General features: G+C 47.4%; 1 protein-coding gene across 3 annotated transcripts in view; it reads left to right on the top strand.

Annotated features, from left to right (window-relative positions):
• Positions 1-19,626, top strand: part of LRRC56 (leucine rich repeat containing 56) — an 81,310-nt gene that overhangs the window by 7,171 nt on the left and 54,513 nt on the right. For 2 of the 3 annotated variants that reach the window (XM_063944801.1, XM_063944799.1), the window contains exon 2: positions 9,960-10,092. The exons of the other annotated variant lie outside the window; for it this stretch is intronic. The gene's annotated coding sequence lies outside the window, so the exon portion shown is untranslated. The remainder of the gene's footprint in view (positions 1-9,959; positions 10,093-19,626) is intronic. 3 annotated transcript variants of the gene reach the window in all.

Below are 19,626 nucleotides of genomic sequence, written 5' to 3'. Positions count from 1 at the left end.
ATACTCCTTCGAAGAAAGGGAGTTTTAATTATCCCGTACTTGGACGATCTCCTAATAAAGGCGAGGTCCAGTTATTGGTGGGAGTAGCACTATCTCAGGAGGTGCTACACCAGCACGGTTGGATTCTGAATATTCCAAAATCACAGCTGGTTCCGACGACACGTCTACTGTTCCTGGGTATGATTCTGGATACAGTCCAGAAAAAAGTGTTTCTCCCGGAGGAGAAAGCCAAGGAGCTGTCATCTCTAGTCAGAGACCTCCTGAAACCAAAACAGGTATCGGTGCATCACTGCACGCGGGTCCTGGGAAAGATGGTGGCTTCTTACGAAGCAATTCCTTTCGGCAGGTTCCATGCCAGAATCTTTCAGTGGGACCTGTTGGACCAATGGTCCGGATCGCATCTTCAGATGCATCGCCTAATAACCCTGTCTCCAAGAACCAGGGTGTCTCTGCTGTGGTGGCTGCAGAGTGCTCATCTTCTAGAGGACCGCAGATTCGGCATACAGGACTGGGTCCTGGTGACCACGGATGCCAGCCTTCGAGGCTGGGGGGCAGTCACACAGGGAAGAAACTTCCAAGGACTATGGTCGAGTCAGGAGACTTCCCTACACATAAATATTCTGGAACTAAGGGCCATTTACAATGCCCTAAGTCAGGAAAAATCCCTGCTTCTACACCAGCCGGTACTGATCCAGTCAGACAACATCACGGCAGTCGCCCATGTAAATCGACAGGGCGGCACAAGAAGCAGGATGGCAATGGCAGAAGCCACAAGGATTCTCCGATGGGCGGAAAATCACGTACTAGCACTGTCATCAGTGTTCATTCCGGGAGTGGACAACTGGGAAGCAGATTTTCTCAGCAGGCACGACCTCCACCCGGGAGAGTGGGGACTTCATCCAGAAGTCTTCACGCTGATTGTAAATCGATGGGAACGACCACAGGTGGACATGATGGCGTCCCACCTAAACAAAAAACTAGAGAGATATTGCGCCAGGTCAAGGGACCCTCAGGCGATAGCTGTGGACGCTCTAGTGACACCGTGGGTGTACCAGTCAATTTATGTGTTCCCTCCTCTGCCTCTCATACCAAGGGTACTGAGAATAATAAGAAAACGAGGAGTAAGAACAATACTCGTGGTTCCGGATTGGCCAAGACTAGCGTGGTACCCGGAACTTCAAGAGATGATCTCAGAGGACCCATGGCCTCTGCCGCTCAGACAGGACCTGCTGCAGCAGGGGCCCTGTCTGTTCCAAGACTTACCGCGGCTGCGTTTGACGGCATAGCGGTTGAACGCCGGATCCTGAAGGAAAAGGGCATTCCGGAGGAAGTCATTCCTACGCTGATTAAAGCCAGGAAAGATGTAACTGCAAAGCATTATCACCGCATATGGCGGAAATATGTTGCTTGGTGTGAGGCCAAAAAGGCCCCAACAGAGGAATTTCAACTAGGTTGATTTCTGCATTTCCTACAAGCAGGAGTGACTATGGGCCTGAAATTAGGCTCCATTAAGGTACAGATCTCGGCTCTGTCGATTTTCTTCCAGAAAGAACTAGCTACACTACCTGAAGTTCAGACGTTTGTGAAAATTTATGTTTCCAGGACGGCTAGAGTCAGGAAAACTGACTCGCTATTTATCCTGTATGCACCCAACAAACTGGGTGCTCCTGCTTCTAAGCAGACTATTGCTCGCTGGATTTGTAGCACAATTCAGCTGGCGCATTCTGCGGCTGGACTGCCGCATCCTAAATCAGTAAAAGCCCATTCCACAAGGAAGGTGGGCTCATCTTGGGCGGCTGCCCGAGGGGTCTCGGCTTTACAACTTTGCCGAGCTGCTACTTTGTCAGGGGCAAACACGTTTGCAAAATTCTACAAATTTGATACCCTGGCTGAGGAGGACCTTGAGTTCTCTCATTCGGTGCTGCAGAGTCATCCGCACTCTCCCGCCCGTTTGGGAGCTTTGGTATAATCCCCATGGTCCTTTCGGAGTTCCCAGCATCCACTAGGACGTCAGAGAAAATAAGATTTTACTCACCGGTAAATCTATTTCTCGTAGTCCGTAGTGGATGCTGGGCGCCCATCCCAAGTGCGGATTGTCTGCAATACTTGTACATAGTTATTGTTAACTAAAGGGTTATTGTTGAGCCATCTGTTGAGAGGCTCAGTTGTTTTCATACTGTTAAACTGGGTATAGTATCACGAGTTATACGGTGTGATTGGTGTGGCTGGTAGGAGTCTTACCCGGGATTCAAAATCCTTCCTTATTATGTCAGCTCGTCCGGGCACAGTGTCCTAACTGAGGCTTGGAGGAGGGTCATAGTGGGAGGAGCCAGTGCACACCAGGTGACCTAAAAGCTTTCTTTAGTTGTGCCCAGTCTCCTGCGGAGCCGCTATTCCCCATGGTCCTTTCGGAGTTCCCAGCATCCACTACGGACTACGAGAAATAGATTTACCGGTGAGTAAAATCTTATTTTTTGGGTCCTCTACTGAGATAATGATATATATATATATATTATGTGTATATATAGATATACATATATATTATATTATATATCTATATAATATGTGTATCATTATCTCAGTAAGGGAACCAAAATTGTGTGATTTTGAATTTTGGATAAGGGATACTCAACCTGTATTTCTCTAACGTCCTAGTGGATGCTGGGGACTCCGTAAGGACCATGGGGAATAGACGGGCTCCGCAGGAGACATGGGCACTTTAAGAAAGAATTTTCGATTCTGGTGTGCTCTGGCTCCTCCCTCTATGTCCCTCCTCCAGACCTCAGTTTGAATCTGTGCCCGGACGAGCTGGGTGCTGTTTAGTGAGCTCTCCTGAGCTTGCTATAAGAAAGTATTTTGTTAGGTTTTTTTCTATTTTCAGGGAGCTCTGCTGGCAACAGACTCCCTGCATCGTGGGACTGAGGGGAGAGAAGCAGCCCTACTCTCTGCATATAGGTCCTGCTTCTTAGGCTACTGGACACCATTAGCTCCAGAGGGATCGTACACAAGATCTCACCCTTTGTCGTCCGATCCCAGAGCCGCGCCGCCGTCCCCCTCGCAGAGCCGAAAGACAGAAGCCGGGTGAAAGAAGCAAGAAGACTTCAAAATCGGCGGCAGAAGACTCCAGTCTTCACTGAGGTAGCACACAGCACTGCAGCTGTGCCTGTGCGCCATTGCTCCCACACTACACCCACATACTCCGGTCACTGTAGGGTGCAGGGCGCAGGGGGGGCACCCTGGGCAGCAATTAGGACCTCTTGGCAAAAGTTGGACATATATACAGTTGGGCACTGTATATATGTATGAACCTCCGCCATAATATTGTACAGAAACGCGGGACAGAAGCCCGCCGCTGAGGGGGGCGGGGCTTCTTCCTCAGCACTCACCAGCGCCATTTTTTCTCCACAGCTCCGCTGAGAGGAAGCTCCACAGGCTCTCCCCTGCAGATTCACGGTAGAAGAGGGTAAAAAGAGAGGGGGGGCACATAAATTAGGCGCAAAAACATAATATACAGCAGCTACTGGGTTAACACTAAGTTACTGTGTGATTCCTGGGACATATAGCGCTGGGGTGTGTGCTGGCATACTCTCTCTCTGTCTCTCCAAAGGGCCTTATGGGGGAACTGTCTTCAAAAAGAACATCCCCTGTGTGTGTGGTGTGTCGGTACGCTTGTGTCGACATGTTTGATGAGGAAGGCTATGTGGAAGCAGAGCGGGAGCAAATGAATGTGGTGTCTCCGCCGACGGCGCCGACACCTGATTGGATGGATATGTGGAAGGTTTTAAATGATAATGTTAATTCCTTGCATAAAAGGTTGGATAAAGCTGAAACCTCAGGACAGTCGGGGTCTCAGCACATGCCTGATCCTATGTCGCAGAGGCCGTCAGGGTCTCAGAAGCGCCCACTATCCCAAATTGTTGACACAGATACCGACATGGATTCTGACTCCAGCGTCGATTGCGATGATGCAAAGTTACAGCCTAAATTGGCTAAAGCCATCCGTTATATGATTATAGCAATGAAGGATGTGTTGCACATCACAGAGGAAACCCCAGTCCCTGACAAGAGGGTTCATATGTATGGGGAAAAAAGGCAGGTGGTGACCTTTTCCCCTTCACATGAGCTAAATGAGTTATGTGAAAAGGCTTGGGAATCTCCAGATAAAAAACTGCAGATTTCCAAATGGATGCTTATGGCGTATCCTTTCCTGCCAACGGACAGGTTACGCTGGGAATCCTCCCCTAGGGTGGACAAAGCTTTAACACGCTTATCCAAGAGGGTAGCCCTGCCGTCACAGGATACGGCCACCCTAAAAGATGCTGCTGATAGAAAGCAAGAGGGTACCCTGAAGTCCATTTATACACATTCAGGTACCTTACTAAGGCCGGCAATTGCGTCGGCCTGGGTGTGTAGTGCTGTAGCAGCATGGACGGATACCTTATCTGAGGAACTTGATACCTTAGACAAGGATACTATATTAATGACCCTGGGGCATATAAAAGACGCTGTCCTATATATGAGAGATGCTCAAAGAGACATTAGCCTACTGGGCTCTAGAATAAATGCAATGTCGATTTCTGCCAGAAGGGTCCTGTGGACTCGGCAATGGACAGGTGATGCCGACTCAAAAAGGCACATGGAGGTTTTACCTTACAAGGGTGAGGAATTGTTTGGGGAGGGTCTCTCGGACCTGGTCTCCACAGCTACTGCTGGAAAGTGAAATTTTTTGCCATATGTTCCCTCACAACCTAAGAAAGCACCGTATTACCAAATGCAGTTCTTTCGATCACAAAAAGGCAAGAAAGTCCGAGGTGCGTCCTTTCTTGCCAGAGGCAGGGGCAGAGGAAGGAAGCTGCACAACACAGCTAGTTCCCAGGAACAGAAGTCCTCCCCGGCTTCCACTAAATCCACCGCATGACGCTGGGGCTCCACAGGCGGAGCTAGGCCCGGTGGGGGCGCGTCTCCGAAATTTCAGCCACAAGTGGGTTCACTCCCAGGTGGATCCCTGGGCAATAGAGATTGTGTCTCAGGGATACAAGCTGGAATTCGAAGAGATGCCCCCTCACCGATACCTCAAATCGGCCCTGCCAGGTTCCCCTTTAGAGAGGGAAATAGTGTTAGCTGCAATTCACAAATTGTATCTTCAGCAGGTGGTGGTCAAGGTTCCCCTCCTTCAACAAGGAAAGGGTTATTATTCGACAATGTTTGTGGTATCGAAACCGGACGGTTCGGTCAGACCCATATTGAATTTAAAATCCCTGAACATATACCTGAAAAGGTTCAAGTTCAAGATGGAATCGCTCAGAGCGGTCATCGCAAGCCTGGAAGGGGGGGATTTTATGGTGTCTCTGGACATAAAGGATGCATACCTTCATGTCCCCAATTATCCACCTCATCAGGCGTACCTCAGATTTGTGGTACAGGATTGTCATTACCAATTCCAGACGTTGCCGTTTGGTCTCTCCACGGCCCCGAGAATATTTACCAAGGTAATGGTGGAAATGATGGTGCTCCTGCGAAAGCAAGGGGTCACAATTATCCCATACTTGGACGATCTCCTCATAAAGCCGAGGTCCAGAGAGCAGTTGCTGATCAGCGTAGCACACTCTCGGGAAGTGTTACAACAGCACGGCTGGATTCTAAATATTCCAAAGTCGCAGTTGATTCCTACGACTCGTCTGCCTTTCCTGGGCATGATTCTGGACACAGACCAGAAGAGGGTTTATCTCCCGATGGAGAAGGCTCAGGAGCTTATGACACTGGTCAGAGACCTATTAAAACCAAAACAGGTGTCGGTGCATCACTGCACGCGAGTCCTGGGAAAGATGGTGGCATCATACGAGGCCATTCCCTTCGGCAGGTTCCATGCGAGGACCTTTCAATGGGATCTGTTGGACAAGTGGTCCGGATCACATCTTCAGATGCATCGGCTGATCACCCTATCCCCCAGGGCCAGGGTGTCTCTCCTGTGGTGGCTGCAGAGTGCTCACCTTCTCGAAGGTCGCAGATTCGGCATTCAGGACTGGGTCCTGGTGACCACGGATGCAAGCCTCCGAGGGTGGGGGGCAGTCACACAGGGAAGAAATTTCCAAGGGCTGTGGTCAAGTCAGGAGACTTGCCTTCACATCAACATCCTGGAACTAAGGGCCATATACAACGCCCTACGTCAAACGGAGTCCCTGCTTCGCGACCAAACGGTTCTGATTCAGTCAGACAACATCACCGTAGTGGCTCATGTAAACCGCCAAGGCGGCACACGGAGCAGGGTGGTGATGGTGGAAGCCACCAGAATTCTTCGCTGGGCGGAGAATCATGTAAGCGCACTGTCAGCAGTATTCATTCCGGGAGTGGACAACTGGGAAGCAGACTTCCTCAGCAGGCACGACCTCCACCTGGGAGAGTGGGGACTTCATCAGGAAGGCTTCACGCAGATTGCAAGTCGGTGGGAACTGCCACAGGTGGACATGATGGCATCCCCCCTCAACAAAAAGCTACAGAGATATTGCGCCAGGTCAAGGGACCCTCAGGCGATAGCTGTGGACGCACTGGTGACACCGTGGGTGTTCCAGTCAGTCTATGTATTTCCTCCTCTTCCTCTCATACCCAAGGTGCTGAGAGTCATAAGAAAAAGAGGAGTGAGAACAATACTCATTGTTCCGGATTGGCCAAGAAGGACTTGGTATCCAGATCTGCAAGAAATGCTCACAGAGGACCCGTGGCCTCTGCCTCTAAGACAGGACTTGTTGCAACAGGGGCCCTGTCTGTTCCAAGACTTACCGCGGCTGCGTTTGACGGCATGGCGGTTGAACGCCGGATCCTAGCAGAAAAAGGTATTCCGGATGAAGTTATTCCTACGCTGATAAAGGCTAGGAAGGATGTGACAGCTCAACATTATCACCGTATATGGCGAAAATATGTGGCTTGGTGTGAGGCCAGGAATGCCCCTACGGAGGAATTCCAGCTGGGCCGTTTCCTTCACTTCCTACAGGCGGGAGTGACTTTGGGCCTTAAATTGGGTTCCATTAAGGTTCAGATTTCGGCCTTATCCATTTTCTTTCAAAGAGAACTGGCTTCTCTGCCTGAAGTTCAGACGTTTGTAAAGGGAGTGCTGCATATTCAGCCCCCTTTTGTGCCTCCAGTGGCACCTTGGGATCTTAACGTGGTGTTGAGTTTCCTGAAATCACACTGGTTTGAACCACTCAAAACGGTGGAATTGAAATATCTCACGTGGAAGGTGGTCATGCTATTAGCCTTGGCTTCGGCTAGGCGTGTGTCAGAATTGGCGGCTTTGTCACATAAAAGCCCTTATCTGGTTTTCCATGCGGATAGAGCAGAATTGCGGACCCGCCCACAATTTCTGCCGAAAGTGGTTTCATCCTTTCATATAAACCAACCTATCGTGGTGCCTGTGGCTACTACTGACTTGGAGGATTCCGAGTCACTGGATGTGGTCAGGGCTTTGAAGGTTTATGTGGCCAGAACGGCTAAGGTCAGGAAAACAGAATCTTTGTTTATCCTGTATGCTTCCAACAAGCTTGGGGTGCCTGCTTCAAAGCAAACTATTGCTCGCTGGATCTGTAACACGATCCAGCAGGCTCATTCTGCGGCAGGGTTTCCGCTGCCTAAATCAGTTAAGGCCCATTCCACAAGGAAGGTGGTCTCTTTTTGGACGGCTGCCCGAGTGGTCTCGGCATTACAGCTTTGCCGAGCGGCTACTTGGTCAGGTTCAAACACCTTTGCAAGGTTCTACAAGTTTGATACCCTGGCTGAGGAGGACCTTGTGTTTGCTCATTCGGTGCTGCAGAGTCATCCGCACTCTCCCGCCCGTTTGGGAGCTTTGGTATAATCCCCATGGTCCTTACGGAGTCCCCAGCATCCACTAGGACGTTAGAGAAAATAAGATTTTACTTACCGGTAAATCTATTTCTCGTAGTCCGTAGTGGATGCTGGTCGCCCGTCCCAAGTGCGGACTTCTTCTGCAATGCTTGTATATAGTTATTGCTTAAATAAGGGTTATGTATAGTTGCATCAGGGTTGATCTGATGCTCTGTTGTTGTTCATACTGTTAACTGGGTAAAGTTATCACAAGTTATACGGTGTGATTGGTGTGGCTGGTATGAGTCTTACCCTGGATTCCCAAAATCCTTTCCTTGTACTGTCAGCTCTTCCGGGCATAGTTTCTCTAACTGAGGTCTGGAGGAGGGACATAGAGGGAGGAGCCAGAGCACACCAGAATCCAAATTCTTTCTTAAAGTGCCCATGTCTCCTGCGGAGCCTGTCTATTCCCCATGGTCCTTACGGAGTCCCCAGCATCCACTACGGACTACGAGAAATAGATTTACCGGTAAGTAAAATCTTATTTTCTTTCTAAATTTCTCATAAGAAATAAGACATTTTTGGCCTAGGGGTGCCGTGAAAAAAATTCTGATGTTCTAGGGCGCCGTTATTCAAAAAAGTTTGGAAACCACTGACTTAAGGTGTGACTAGCCACCAGAGATGTACTTGGCCAACCATTAGGGAAGACATGCAAACGGCAAAGCCCTATTTATAAAGGAGATGTCAGGACCAGCCACATTGATTGGCATGAGGGTGAATCTGGGTTTCATTTTCACAGAAACAAACAAAGCACCTAAGTTACCCTGTTGTAACCTCTGGGACTGCTACACTAGTCAGACAGTAATCTAAAGGGCCCTACACATTGGCCGATCCGCCGCCGAGCTGCCCGGCGGCGGATATGGCCGACGGGTGACCCGGCGGCGGAGGGGCAGTGACGGGGGGAGTGAAGAGATCGTCCATATTGGCCTGCATGTACAGCCGACGGGGGACCAGGGATGAACGAGCGCGGGGCCGCGCATCGTTCATCGCTGGAGCCTCCACACTCAAAGATATGAACGGTATCTCGTTCATTTATGAACGAGATCGTTCATATCTTTGACTGATGTCGGCCAATGTGTAGGGCCCTTAACAGTTCAACAGTATTGCAGTGTTGAGTATTTTGTACTGATTTACATCTGTTCTACAGTTTCAGTTGTTCATGACAGCAGTGTACAATAACGATGTAAAACTATTGCTTATGCTGCCCACACATATTGCTCTGTGTGAGTGTCTGACTTCAAAAGAATGATTTGGACAAATTCGATCAAGTATTGGTCAGCCGATAGCCACTGTCTGCCTGTGTGTGGGGGAATCTGCTAATCTCGCTAACATACCCTTCTTTCATCCAGACACTCAGCCCAAGAGCCAAATACCAGTTTTGACAAGTTCCCTATGGGTGGTCTTCAGGTTGCAGGCGGCCGGGCTCCCGGCGACCACCATACCGGCGCAGAATTTGCAATCCTTACTGAATTAGCCCCTTAATGCAAGTGACTAAATTGGATAAATCAAATGATTGCCAGACAAGTGAATTAGTTAGATCTCATGATGCAATATCGCTGCGGTCATCCCATGGCCATGGGTGTAGTATGGCTGACCGGCGGTCAGGAGACCGCCGGTCAGCATACCGACGCTGGGATCCCGGCAGCATACCGGGGAGGGGCGAGTGCAGCAAACCCCTTGCGGGCTCGCTGCGCTCGCCACGCTGCAGGCTCGGTGGCGACCTGCGGTCGCCACGGGTTCTATTCCCACTCTATGCCGACCATCGGGATAGTGAGGGGTCGGGTAGGTGGAGGAGGTCATGTGACTGTCGGTCTCCCGACCGCCAGTCACATGAATACCACCCCTTGGCCACACATAGTAATTGCAGTAATTTTATTATTTATTTACAGTCTCCCAACTGTTTTCCTCAATTTGGGAAGAATTATGGAGATTCAATACTGATATACTCACTATCCCACAGTCCAGAAGGTTATTTTAAGCTAATAGTTTTTAAGAATTCTGGGTTAAGATATAACAACCCAAATCTCCAGTAATTAATGAATTTTCCATTTGTAATTTCCATTTGTACTTTTTTCTTATAACAGAGAACTGTACAGGAACAAGATATTACTGTTTAAAGCGCATAAGAGAAATTTATTGCATTCTCTGAGTGGAGGGAAATGTAATGCAGGCAGAAGAGATGTGAAATTCATCTGCTCACATCAGGATCTCTGGCTGGTGAGTACAAAACTGTCACAGAATACATTTAGGCATTCATTCTGCTCATGTTTCATCCACAACATGAGCAAAACAGTCCTTACTGCTAGGTTGTTTATAGATATCATGCAGCAGGTATCTCATGGCAGATATCTCAGGTCTTTTATGCTAGTCTTGGTATAAATGATACCCTTTTCAGACCGCCTGAGGCGGTTCGCACACTGTAGCCTGACACAGGAGCTCCCAGTGTACGACCCGCCTCAGGCGCCCCGCTACTGCTGACTGTTACCCGGCATATTGCCGGCTTGGTGACCCGGCGGAGTTGGCACTTGGAGATCTTACGATCTCCAAGCGCCATCCGTACACAGAGAGTGAACAGGAAACAGGTTGCATCGGCCTGGCTCCCATTCACACTGCACAGTGAGCATGGCAGATATCTCAGGTCTTTTACTCTAGTCTTGGTATAAATTATACTCCTTTCAGATTACCTGAGGCGAGTCGCACACGGGAGCGCCCAGTGTGCGACCCGTCTCAGGCACCTCGCTACCGCTGGGGTTGGTGATGCGGCGGGGGCGGCGCTTGGAGATCACATGGTCTACAAGCGCCGCCTGTGTACAGAGAGTGAACAGGAAACGGGTCACATCGACCCGGTTCCCATTCACACTGCACAGTGAGCCGAGTTGAACACATGTTCAACCCTGCTCACGACCAGGGTTGAAATAGCAGGTCACTCGACCCGGTATTTCAACTCTTGCACCTTTCAGACCGCACCTGAACACGGGTTATGCACGCTCATGTGCCAGTAACCCATGTTCACAGGTGGCGGTCTGAAAGGGGTATTACTGATTGACCACATCCATGGATTCAACCTAAGTGGCAGTAAACAAGTTACATTTTTGCAGCAGGGTACAGTGGTTTCCACAGGGAAACATCGGGGTGTAGAGTGGATCTTGATTCAGAGAGGCACCAACAGGTTAAAGCTTTAGGCTGTCCCAGGATGCATTGTGGGGCCTCCTCTATAACCCCGCCTCCAGGCACTCTGAGCTCAGTATTGAGTTGATGCCTGTAGAAGCAGTCACTAACAGGAGGGCTGCACTGGGCAGCCCCGAAAAAGCTTTTTCTGACAGAAAATGTCTTCAATACTGGGCTGTCAGTGCTGAATGTCATGGTGACTCTTCAGCGCTGCAGCTCCATCACCTCCCAAGCCGCGTCTCATACTCCCGCAGCCTGTTCTCGGGTACTTGCGGCGGAGTCGCTCCGGCTCTAGGCACACAGTCGCAGACGCTCTCCTGGTTCATGTGGCTGCTACGGGGAGGAGGTAAGAGGGTCCCCCAAGCGGGATCCACCACTATATCGCAGTCATGGGAGACGGACTGCGATGCTGGCGGGGACACTGTAACCGAGCAGGGACCCCACTATATCCACCAGGGCATAGGAGTACAGGTTGGATATACTAATATCCATTTTAATAAGACCAGGTGGTGAAGTCCAGCATAGGGGAAAAGCCGCTTGACCTGTAGCCTCTCCCCCGGCCCAGGGCGCCATCTAATGCTGGTGTTCCCTCCCTGGAACTGCCTCACACTCTCCCTCACTCCTTGACTGAGACGCTGAGCGCCATTTTCTAAAATAAATGCGACTGGTCTCCGGGACTGCAGGGCAAGGTCTCCTTTGTAAACCCGCCTTTACATCAGCGCCGTGGTTTTACAAGCACTTAAGTATTCTACATGTCTATATTAAGACAGCGTTAGTTAAGAACAAATGTACCTGTGCCAGAATATATTGTACTAGTATTCTGATATATACATCCGGTCTCGGACCGCAAATTTTTATATATATATATATATATATATATATATATATATATATATATATATACGTATACTAGTCCAGTGCAGTTTTATTGTCTAACTAAAATTATTATCTGCATTGTCACTGTGACTATGTGTGCCTGTATCTGCTGTGTGGATTTCACTTTCAGTTTATCCCAGCTATATCTATCACTGTATTCTGTACCCTAGGGGACTAGGTGCGTCAGGGTCCATATATAGCGCTTCACAGTATTTACCGATTATAGTGTACTCTACTGTGTACTCAGTCACCTAATGCCGGATTTATTTGCTGGTGTTGTGTACTGCGGGCTGAGTCGCATAATACCGGACTTATTCGCTGGTGTTTGTGTACTGTGTACGCAGTCGCATACTAGGGAAATTATTCGCAGGTATTGTACTCTGTCTGGCTGTATTGTACTAATACGCTCTGCGGTTGCATTCACTAATTATGTCTAACACAAAGGGCGGGAAATCCAAGGACGCTCCTGCAGCGCATGCGCCAGGGATTTGCCTGAAGGGGAAGCTTTATGTGATGGTCTGTGTACTGTGTGCCATACATCTCCCTGTCAGTCCGCGGCTCCTGTAACCAATCAAGAGCCACCGTGGGCTGCGTTCTCAACTATGCTCAATACGCTTGTGATATGCCTTATGCCCCCTTTGGGACCTCCTGTGCAATAACAGCCACATATTGTCCCTATGGCAAATCCACCTTGAGCGGATAATTTGTCTATCCAGTTGCAGCAATGAAGTCACTCCTTGGTTAGACATAAAACTGCCCCAAGTCACTCTCGCGTCACAGGGTCATTTAAGCGGGCTACTTCCTCCTCACAATCCACTAATCTCTCAGAAGATTCTTCTAATGAGGATGGGGAGTATACTGTCCCGTCAGACACTGGCACAGCTACTTCTGACGAGGAATCCACTACTCAGTTTGATGTCCCTAACTTAGTGGTTGCTGTTAAGCAGATCCTATAAATCACTGATGATAACGAGGATTCCACTACAGTGTCTACGAAACCTGATAGGTTTGAACGTCAGAAGGTAACTAAAATGTTATTACTTTTGACCATCTAGTGGACATACGACAAGAACCCTGGTCTTTTCCAGGAATAAAATTCTGCCTGTCTAAAAGGATGGTAGCTCGCTATCCTCTCCCTACAGAGTTGTGTAACAAGTGGAAAAATTCACCACCGGTGGATTCCAATGTAACCCGTCTAGTGGTGTCATCTACTCTGCCTGTCACCACTGTCACCCTACTGAAGGACCTGACAGATGAGTGTGTGGAAGGATGACTGAAGTCTATTTACTCCCTTACAGGTGCTGTACATAGACCCACTATAGTAGCCTCTTGGGCTGCAGGAAGGAATTGAAGCATGGGTTCAGGCATCAGAGGAAGAGCTGCCTCCGTATATATCTGACATTGCCAGACAGTACCTGTCTCACATGACCACCATCGCCTATTACATTCAGGAGGCGTCCTCTGAGGCAGGTGTGTTGGCGGCCAAGGCATAGACTACGTCCATCCTGGCTCGCCGTATTCTGGACCTGGACTCCAAAAAGACCTTGGAGGTACTCCCTTTTAAAGGAGAGATCCTGTTTGGGAAGACCTCAATAACATTGTGGCTGACTTGGCGGCTGCTAAGACTGCCTTTCTCCCTAACACTACTCCTTCTGCACAGAAGGCAAAAGGTACCACTTTTCGCTCCTTTCGGCCTCAAAGGAAAGCAAAAGGTCAGGCATACCCGAGACAATCTCGTGCTTCCAAAACCACAAAGTCCAAGGCTAAACAATCCTGGGTATCCCGTCAGCCTGCTTCTAAACACGACAAGCCTGCTGCATGATTGGACAAGCCTCCCCCTGAGGGGGGCCGACTTCTGCGATTCACCCAGGTCTGGTTAAAGACCACTTCAGACGCATGGGTGCAAGAAGTTGTCTCTCACGGGTATGCAGTCTCTCTTTCAAGAGACATCCACCTCGCCAGTTCTGCACAACAGTTACTCCTTCGGATCCGTTACAGGTGCAAGCTCTACAAATGGCTGTGAGTTCCCTCCTGGATACAGGAATGGTGGTGTCGGTACCTCTATCTCAGAGAGGCAAAGGATACTACTCGACCCTGTTTCTAGTACCGAAACCACAATGGGTCTTTCAGTGCTATACTCGACCTCAAATCACTGAGCAAGTTTGTGAGAGTATCCAAGTTCTGGACTGGTTAACAAAACTGAGCTCACAGTGCCTGGAGGTGGGGTTATAGAGGAGGCCCCACAATGCATCCTGGGACAGCCTAAAGCTTTAGCCTGTTGGTGCCTCTCTGGATCAAGATCCACTCTACACCCCAATGTTTCCTTGTGGAACCCAATGTACTTCGCAGAAAGAGATTTAACTATGGTAAGTCTACCATAAATCTCCTTTCATAAACTCACTGCGATTAGCAGCAGTGGATACTAAAACACTAAAGAAATTCATTATTGCTCTGGTACGGAGACCGCTCATCCAAAGATCATCTGTCCCCGCGATCCCTTTCACCACTACTTTGGTAGCAGTAAAATTTAGCTCTAGCAGTAGAACTGGGGTTCACACATGAGTATGAAGAAGCACAGGTCCAGCGGAGATCTCTTTTCACAACCTGGGAATCGGCACCATGTGAAAATTTTGTTTTTTCAGAGCTTGATGAATTTTAGTCCAGATATACCGTAATAATATGGGGGCTGCGGGCCAGATCGGGACTGAAAGGTCAGAAGATATCTGTAATATCTCCTTTGTTACCTTTTATAAAGAATGGCCTGATACTTAATTTCTAAAATAAAAAGAAGGTGAAAGTTCTAAATCTCACCTACTGCTGTAGAAATGAAGGGATAATGAATAGACCCCATACTGAGTTACTTTTCACAGTCCGCTCAGGCCAGTTTGACAGAAGCCTCACATGTAGGGGAATATTAATTAGCATCAGTTATCACTGTTTTTTTGTATCGATAGATTAATTAACGTGGCTATTTATAATGTAAGTCATGCTTGAACTACACGTCTGATAGGAAGCTGCACAGGGATGGCTTCCACCCCTATAAAATGTTCATCGCTGCTTACTTACCACAGCACTGAAGGAGATGTTTGTATTGGGCATCATATTAACTCATGCAGACATGTAATTAATAGAGAAATAAAACAAGAACAATGGGCGCCCGAAACTTTCAACCTTATGAGAACTTCCTATTGCTGCACAATTTGGTAAGAAGGGGAAGGTTGCTAACCCCCACAAAACAAGGTAAACAAGGAAGAAAAAGAAACCAATCTGTGCGCAACAGGATTAACTTTTAAAATATAATAATTTTATTAATAATCCAAAAATATGGATAGATAAAATAAAATATACAGTATATACTATCTGATTCAGAGGTGACCTCACAATATTATTGAACAATTATAGCAGATTTTAAAGCATCTAGATCTTATAAAAGAACCCGCAATGATGCCATAATCACTTTAAACTTAAATAATGGTATCGTATTCAAAATATAATCCCTTAATAAAAAATCACAATACAGTGCACTGATTCATTAAACGTAAATGTCCACATATGCTGGCCAGCCTGTATTCAAATAAGGTGTATTTCACCTAGAGATTTCATCCAAAAGAATCAGTTTACTTTGTATGGATAATGTCTATAGCACAGTACTGTGATTAAAATGAGGAAAAAATCACCATATAATTAGACCATTTAAATATCCTATGATTAGGTACCGTCAGTAGTAACAAGTGTCTCCTTTAGTTGAACGGTAAATATCCTCCCCGTGCCACCGATATGTATAGCTGTTCAGTGGGGATATATTTGCAGAGCAGCCGTCTCCTGCTGGCTCTCGTACTTGTGCTGGTTCACTTGCTGTGATCACCCGAGACCTCCGTCATCTGTATTTCACGTACCGGCATTCACTGCATCACCCGGTTACTCACCAAACAGTGCGGCTAGATTCTCTTTAGCAGCCGGTGTCCAATATACGGTGATACACGGAGTCCCTTGCAGCGGGTTATGGGTGTAATAATTCACCAGCAATCACGGCAGTGGTGGCTGACATTCACCGTAATGCCTGAAGGCTATCAGTTAGTACAACTGAATTTACCTTTGTAGCCGGAGTCCGGTGTACCAAAATGTACAGAGTCCTTTGCAGCGGGTTCAGTGATGATAAAAATTACCCAATATTCAGGGCAGCAATAGATGATCCAAATAGAGGTCACTCCAGAGCTATTACCTAACGCGTTTCTCGACCATTAGCCCCGGTCGTTTCATCAGATGTAATTAATAGGCCCCAGTATACTATTTGCTCTCAGATATATTTTATTATCATTATTATTATTAACAACAGTTTTTTTTTATATAGCACAGCATATTCCGTTGCGCTTTACAATAGGAAACAGTGATAGAACAAAACTGGGTAATAACAGACAGACCTAAAGGTAGGAAGGCCCTGCTCTCAAGCTTACAATGTATTAGTGCATTACCCACAAACTGGTCCTGTATTACAGGCTCTCAGATACAGTATATCTTTGCAGTGACTGCTGCTTCGCAGATTTTATCCATTGTGATTCAAAATCTTGCTTGTTTTTTGCTCATACCTGGGGTGCAGTCTCAAACAAGCAAGAGTCATCTGCCTGGAAATCCGGTGATTTATAGCCCACAAGGCTCCGATCGTGCCTCACGGATAATTGTATCTCCCACGTTGTTTGGAAAGCTGGCGAGTACTATATGGCGTATACTGCTGTTGCGTGTGTTGTATTTCAGAAAAGATCTGTGCAGAAAAAAGATAACTTGTTTGCTTAATAATGACAGCAATGTCAATATGATGTTTTTTCTTTATAATAATAATAATAATAATAATAATAAACATTTAGTGCATGTTGCCACCATTCTAGAGTGTTCATGTTAAACATTAGAGGCATCTCACAGTGTGTGTACTCTACATCAAGATATACTGCATTGATTTTTGCACTTTTACATTAATGTAAGATTTCTATAGTGCTCTCCTTAACCTCCTGAGGGATTTCTAAGTGTTTCACAGGTTATTTGTGGTTAAGGGTCCTGCGGAGACAAAGCTTAATGCACAGAGGCTTTATGGCGGTGTGTCAACAACCTGTTAATCCTAATTGCATCAGATCTATCCTTATGAATTGAGTCACTGCATCTTTGTATAGACATTGCCTAATAGGGGCTTATTTACCAAATGATGCACTATTCATATTCCGCCTCCTTTGGCAAATATGTGGGTGTGTAGGTACACATATTTACCTTTCCCATTTCAGCCAAAGCTGATTCTGTTGGTTGGGTTTATTTCCAAGTCATAAAAAACTAAACACACATAAAAGATCCCATCTTACTAAATAGGAATAAGCGGAAAACCATAATTAAACTTGCAATTTGGCCATACGGGTGGTCTTCAGTATGCCGAATGCCGGGATCCCGGCGCACAGTATACCGGCACCGGAATCCCGACACCCGGCATACCGACATATATTCTCCCTCGTGGGGGTCCATGACCCCCCTGGAGGGAGAATAAAATAGCGTGGTGCGCGTCACCGTGCCCGCAGCATGGCGAGCGCAGTGAGCCCGCAAGGGTCTCATTTGCGCTCGTCACACTGTCGGTATGCCGGCGGTCGGGCTCCCGGCGCCGGTATGCTGGTCGCCGGGAGCCCGGCCGCCGGCATACCATACTACACCCGGCCATACACATGCCTATCACTGCTTCATAGATATCACCGTTATAGGGGTTGATGCAGAACAAAATCCGCTTTGTAGATTGATATTGTATGTTTTCAAGTTGTGCATGCTTTAGAGTGGAGTGCACGCAACTACAGGTGATTCAGAGTCGTATCTTAGTTGCAAATCCACTAGTATCTGTAGAGGCAGAACTGGGTGGCCACAAGGTGTTTACATGTGTTTTGGAGCACCGACGCAGATTCGCTGGCCTCTGCAGTGGTCTTTAGGGTTACTTGGATGTCTAATGTTGCGACCAATGGGCACGATGTTGATCTGATGCTGTGTCATTGAATGGAGCCAGTGGCCAGAGAAGCGAGCAGTAGGCATCTTTTCTTACACAAGACGCCTACTGCAGGATTTACATAGTTTCGTACAGCTGCTTCTAACAAAGACACAGAGGCAGCGACATTTGCATCCACTTCTGAATCAGGCCCTTAGATCCTTGCATGTAATGCAGGTGCAATTGCGTCCGACTTACATTACAACTCGCTTCACCCCCTAAATATCTGTCTATGCACCCTGGGGGGGGGGTTCAATTATACAGAGCCCGTTATGTGCTGTTATAATGGTGTGGAAATTGCAGGTTAACGCACCCTAAAATCACAGGTTTTTTAATGCAGCGCTCGTTGCCTTTTCAGCACAGTGCCTTATAGAGAAAATTTGTGCCATTCATTAATCACATGCAAAGAACTGTTATACACCCATACTTGTCTACTCTCTCCCAGAAGGGCCGGGATTCCTCCGAAAATCGGGTGGCGCTCCTGTCCGCCCAGAAGAGTCCGGGCAAGTCTCCCGGAGCCTGTCACTACCAGTAATCTCTGCATTGTATTGTGTGGAGCGTGGCCACGATGATATGATTGTGCAATCATGCATCCTTTATTGCTGTGTTATACCCCCAGACTGCCCGCACCACCCACCACTGTGCTGACGTGGCTGCCTCCTCCCAGAAGACTCCTGTAGTTGGGAGCCTTATTGTGACGTCAACCTCCGGTCGCAATATAGTGTAGACCAAGTGGACACCGGTAGCTGTTTTTTGTTAGTTTACAATTTGTAAAGGCTGTTTAATTTTTTTTTAGTTCAGATTTAAACACTCCTTTATTTATGAAGTCATTTTATATCGTGCCAACATATATTATGCAACACTTTATAGAGAATAAGGGCCTACTTCAGACCTGATTGTAGATGTGCAAGAAATCGCACATCTACGATCAATTTCTTTGACATGCGGGTGGACGCCCAGCACACGGCAAGTCCGCTCCGCATGCCGGCTACAGTCCTCCCCTGAAGACATGCGAGAACATCGCGCTGCGGCGATGCTTTCGCATGTTAGAGTAGCCCTCTGCCTGCGCCGCCATGTTAAGGGTCATAGCAGCTGCTTGTAACATCATGCAGCTGCCGCAGCCTGCCCTGCGAACAGGCCAGACACGCCTGCGTTGTCCAGACTGCGCCCCTAAAACGGAGCATGACGCCCACAAAATGCATCGTCGACACCCCGTTCCCGCCCTCTTCTAGGTCTTAAACTGCATTCTAAAGAGAGCACAGTTTAGGACCTTGCACATGTGCGTACCGGCGTACACGCATGCGCAGATGTGTAGAAATCGCTTCATAGCGATTCTTGCACATCAGTGTCAGGGTCTGAATTGGTCCCTAAATACTTTTGTTTATAGAATGTTAGTTTACAATTTCTAAAGGCTATTTACAATTTATTTCAGTTTGGCTTTAAACACTATTTAAATCTTTTATATAGCGCCAACATATGTTATACAACAATTTATATAGAATAAATAAATTTTTATAGAATGTAAATAATACACTAAGTATAAGATACATTTCAGTAATGTACAAACGTCTGCCATCATTTTATCTAGAATGATGTTACATGCTGATACTGTGGCGTAATCATTTACATTTATATGTAGAGTCACAAAATGACTCTACATATAACTACTTTGGCATCATTCTTGTGTTCCCTGTGCTGACAAA

The sequence above is a fragment of the Pseudophryne corroboree genome, chromosome 11 (assembly GCF_028390025.1).
Source record: "Pseudophryne corroboree isolate aPseCor3 chromosome 11, aPseCor3.hap2, whole genome shotgun sequence".
NCBI lineage: Eukaryota > Metazoa > Chordata > Amphibia > Anura > Myobatrachidae > Pseudophryne > Pseudophryne corroboree.
The sequence above is the reverse complement of the archived record's forward strand: the minus strand, read 5'-3'. Positions and strand labels throughout refer to the sequence as shown.